This window comes from Zingiber officinale, chromosome 1B (genome assembly GCF_018446385.1).
Source record: "Zingiber officinale cultivar Zhangliang chromosome 1B, Zo_v1.1, whole genome shotgun sequence".
NCBI lineage: Eukaryota > Viridiplantae > Streptophyta > Magnoliopsida > Zingiberales > Zingiberaceae > Zingiber > Zingiber officinale.
In genome coordinates this window covers 83,246,985-83,252,245 of record NC_055986.1, presented here as the reverse complement: position 1 = coordinate 83,252,245, position 5,261 = coordinate 83,246,985, and positions in this window count along the sequence as shown.

The window sequence follows — 5,261 nt, the reverse complement described above, 5'->3', positions numbered from 1 at the left end:
TGGCAGGGCTGCAGGCATCCCAGCATGTGGGAGCTGCCCGAGTAATCATATACTTGGATTCTCAATTAGTAACCCAACAGGTAGCAGACAACTTTGGGATCAATAGTGACAAGCTACAAGTATACCGAGAGGCTTATGAGAAAATGAAAGAAGAATTCATGGAGGTCACGGTGAGCAAGATTCCCAGAGTAGAGAATGGTTGAGCTAACGAGTTAGCCAAAATGGCCAGTTCTCTAACAACATGGGTATTAGATAGGTCAATAGCACAGACCTTCCTCATATCTTATATAGATCTTCAGAACAACATGGACGAGCCGATTGATTGGAGAGCACCAATAATTAGTTATCTATAGCAAGGTATCCTACCTACCGACCTAGAGGAAGCACGGTTGGTTAAGGAAAAGGGCCATTCCTACACCATGATAGGAGATCAACTATATAAGCGGGCCTTTTCCAGGCCTTTACTTAAGTGTTTAAGCATGGAAGAGGCGGAGCATGGGTCGAACATTAGCTCGCAGGGTGCTGTTGGGCGGTTATTTCTGGCCTACCTTACAAAAGGATGCTCAGCAGTTGGTGAACACTTGCTTATCCTGCCAGAAACATCAGAATTTGACACATATGCCCACCTCAATACTAAAGATGTCCATCATTTCTTGCCCCTTTGATCAGTGGGGTATGGATATTGTAGGACCATTCCCTATGACACTCGGTCAAAAGTGATTTCTACTTGTAGCAGTGGACTATTTTTCCAAATGGGTAGAAGCCGAAGCTCTGCCCAGAATTACAGAGAGAGAAGTTATTAAGATTTTGTGGAAAAACATTTTTTGCAGATTCGGCATACCTCATAAGTTGGTATCGGATAACGGAAGACAATTTTAAGGCCGGAAGATCCAGGCCTGGTGTCAAGGGTTCGATATTACTCAGGCATTCACATCCGTAGCATACCCACAAAGTAATGGGAAAACAGAAGTTATCAACTGAGAGATTGTGCAGGGATTGAAAGTTAAACTAGATCACGTTGGAGGAAATTAGGTAGAAGAATTGCAAAGTATTCTCTGCACCTACCGTACAATGCCTCGGGAGAGCACAGACCTGACTCCTTTTCATCTAGTCTACGGTAATGAAGCGGTGGTGCCTATAGAAATCGAGGTACCTTCCACTAGGAGGTTGATGTACGACGAAGAGAATGCCGAATGGAGACTTGCCGAGCTAGATTTCATTAGTGAGACTCGTGAATGAGCGGCAGCCAGACTAACTACCTATCGACAAAGAATAAGGCAAAGTTATGATAGAAAGGTGGTTCCTCGCTTCTTCGGAGAAGGAGACCTGTTCTGGAAGCGAGTGAAACCTGTGGAGGGCGTGGCCAAGTTAGCACCCCAATGGGATGGACCTTATAAAGTTATTAAAAAGTTGACATCTGGTGCATACTACCTACAGGACAACCGGGGTAGGAATCTAGACAGGCCCCAGAGCGTTAATTATCTTCGGCCTTACCGCACATAGATAATTTTATTTTCTGAAAAGCTTGGGCTCGATAAGTGTAGGTCTGTGGAAGGTAGGATAAGTCAGGTCGGGAGTACTTACTCGACCGACCAGTAAGAATGTTTGCCTGTTCAGGATTGTTACATCCTTTGTAAATCATCAAACCCATTTTTAGACTCATACACAGAAAGCAAGAAGTAAGATAGAACATTAAGTAGGAAGTAGTCCGGTTTATACAGTGTATAAATACAAATTACTTAAAGGTAAAAAAGACTTCGTCTGGTATTTCATCCAAAATATGACGATGATCTAGGAAGTCTTCAGGAGGAGCAGACCTAAAATATCCTTGTTCATATAGTTATCGCATGGCCCCTGCCGCACCATAAGCTATGGAGGTCACGAGGCGGTCCCCAACCTGGACCCCAAATTCCCGGGAATGGAGGTAGGCTTCCCGACTCAACCTACATCGTTCACTTTCGCCCACCCTATATATTTCCAGAGCTATGGTGACTCCAGAAGTAGTAGAGTGGGCTTGAGCTAGTTCAGTCTGTGCCGCACGCAATTCGACTTCTTGAGATTCCATAGTTTTGCTCTGCTCTTGTAATAGGGCCTCCTTGGATTGCAACTCCTTATTCAATTGACCCATGGTCTGTTTATGGAGATTCTCGGCTTGGCTTTTCTCCTCACGAAGGCCCCGGAGCTCTTGGTTAGCTGCCCGTAGAGATTGTTGATGTTGAGCGTTGGCCCTCTTCAAGGCCCCTATTTCAGCCCTTTGTGCACCGCCGGCTGCTGCAGGGTCATTTAGTTGCAATTCCAGCTCAGCTACCTTATCTGATAACACCTTATTACGGTAGCAATAGAGATGAAGTGTTTGATTCATCACCATAGATTCAGCATGAGCCTGAGCCAAAAAAGTAAAGTGTTTGAAAAGAGCGGAAGGAGTTTTGTTGCATGAATGGGTGAAGCTCACCTGGACATATAACTCAGAGAACCTATTCGTCCGAGCAAGTACAGACAGACCCTCCATCTGCTGAATGCTTTCCTCCCAACAGGTAGCTAGTTGACCCCTTAGTATAAGGTGGCTAGTGGGAGCATCCTGTTGGTGCCTTAGCCCTTGCTCAGAAGGTTTGGTGGAACAATACTGGTGATAAGAGGGGCCCTGTGGCTCTGAATCTGCTGCCACCGATTCGGGAGGAGTAAGAGGGGTCAAGTGAGATGGCCCCAGATGTGATTCGTCAGACAAGGGATTAGTTGATGGACCCGCCGTATCGCCTTGTACTCTTGGAGGAGCATTGACAGGCAAAGAGGAAGAAGCAGGTCGGGAGGAAGCTCTGAGAGGCACATCTGGAGTAGAAGACACCGGGGGCGTTGGAGGAAAGGCTATGAGGTTCTCCCTCTCAGAAGTGGAGCTTGCCCCTGGGAACATGTGGAAGGGGGATCCGCAGTGGTCGCAGGAGGGTTGTCGGCAGGTACAGGGGTATCCTGGACATGCAAGGCTAGAGGTGGAATGGAAGACTTGATGACCGATTCGGCGGACGAATCGTCAGCACTTAGGTCGGGTCCAATATACCTTCGGCGAAATCTGTGAACCAAGGGCTGGTCATCCGAGTCTGAATCTTCAGGGGAAGGTCGGGATCGCCGAGCCGAAGGAGATGCAATAGTTCTACTGGCAGGATCGATAGCGAGACGCGCCTGCCAGGTGGCCCGGGAAGCCACTCGGAAAGAAGGGCTGGAAGGGGGAATGCCCACTGATCCTGAAGGAGGTCGGGGGGTCGGTCGGACAGAAGGTTCAGGAACTGTTTGGGGGACGGATAAAGGAGTTGATTGAGGAGCTGACCGAGGAATAGCAGCGGTAGGCGCTCCCAACCGAGAAGGGGCAGAATGTGGGAGAGGTCTCCTTTCCCATATGATTCTGCTTCTTCGCATTATTTCCTGGTCGTTGAAGGGGAGAGGCTGGATGTATGATGCGCGGAGTAGAGTGTTGGCTGCAAGGGGAAACCAAAATTGTAACCACATTAAAAAACAGAGCGGAGTAATTCAAGGGCAGGCAAGACTCACCCAAGGAACGAGGCAGCTCGGAAGAGGAGATGCGGCTCAACCTGAAGAAAGACAACACCTCCTCAAATAGTAGTCTCATTAAGTCCAGCCTCCAGCATCTCAACTGAGCCAGAACTTCTGTGAAGAGGAGATCAGTGCTGAAGTCCCCCACGTAGGGTGCCACAGGGAGGATTCTCTGCCAGCGAGTAGGTCACTCCACAACAGAAGGAAACTTAAGAAAAAAGTATTTATCCTTCCAAATAGCTTCGGATGAGGGAATAGGACAAAAGAAGGTGGTCTGAGTACGGGCTTGTAAGCGAAACAAGCCCTCACCATGCTGGCGAGGAGTGAAGAAATAATGGAATAAGTAGGCAGATCAGGAGAGTTCACAAACTTCACACGGGACCACAAACCCACATAGGATTCTTATGAAATTGGGGGTTAATTGGCCTAGTGAGATTCAAAAATATCGACTCACGTCCGAGAATAAGGGGTGAATGAGAAAGCGTAGCCCAGTGACAAACTGCTCCTTCTAAAAGGTGATGTATCCCGTTAGAGGAGAGGAAGCCTGGTAGAGAATGTTAGGAATTATGATGTGAAAGTCATCTGAGATTTTGTAAGTGAAACGAAGATCATCTAGATCCACATCGGCGAAAGTAGAAACACCGAGAGGTTAACGATGTTAGGAAAAGCCATAGGAAAGAGTCAGGTGCGAAGCAGAGGACAAGAAGGTGGAGCAGGAGGCAAGAGGAAGCGAGAGGTCAGGGACAGCACGGAGCGAACAGAAAGCGAGAGCAGAAGGAAGAAACAGGTGAAAAAGTTCCATGGGGTAGAGGAAGAGGCCTATTTATAGCCAACATTCATAAGGGTATTAAGGTCAAACCATCATCCAACACCTCACGATAAAAGTGGTTTAAGATATCCAAGCAAAGGGGGTCGTCGGATCATCATAGAAAACGGAGCTACTGTAGATGGCTCTATGTACTAGGGTCATCATGAGGTTGCCTCGGAAAAGCACGCTACTATAGTACGAAGCGTTTGAGATCCTCGCATGTTTTTTCTCTCTTTCCTTCACCCTGGTTTACCAAAGTCTGGGTGGCGAACCTCGTTAGGGAGACAGCTCGGGACATTAAGCAACTAGAAACCTAGGTCAGGGGCACCAGTCGGAATGCCATCATGGGCAAAACAGATCTGGGGTCCGGGAACAAGTAAAATAGAGAATTCTCAAGATAGAGATGATCACCGAGGAATTTCCTAAGTTTAAGCAATGACAGATAAAAACAGACCGATGGATTTCCAAAGTTTAAACAACTTCGAACAAAAGCAGATCTGGAATATCTACACATTAAAAGTTTTACACCATGGCTGAGGATCTGTAGGAGGTACATCACTCAAGGAGTGGGGGGGGGGGGGGGGTATAAGAAGAGTCAGGCAATCGTCATCAGCAATAAAGGATAGGAAGGCTTCATCAGAAAGTTCTTGCATCAAGTGATCCCTGTCCAGGAAGTCACCCGAGGGGGCAGAGCGAAAAAGTCCTTGCTCAAACAACTGGCGCATAGCACCCACGCCTCCGTAGCAGAGCATCAGATCGATTAGATCGCCTATCTTCTTCCGAAAGGATGAAGACTTCACGTAGGAAATTCAATAGGCTCTGAGGCGATCGTTTTCGCCTGACCTGTACTCCACCAGCTCTATCTTTACTTTGTCTGCAGTTGCCAGAGCCAGTGCATTCTCCTGCTTAA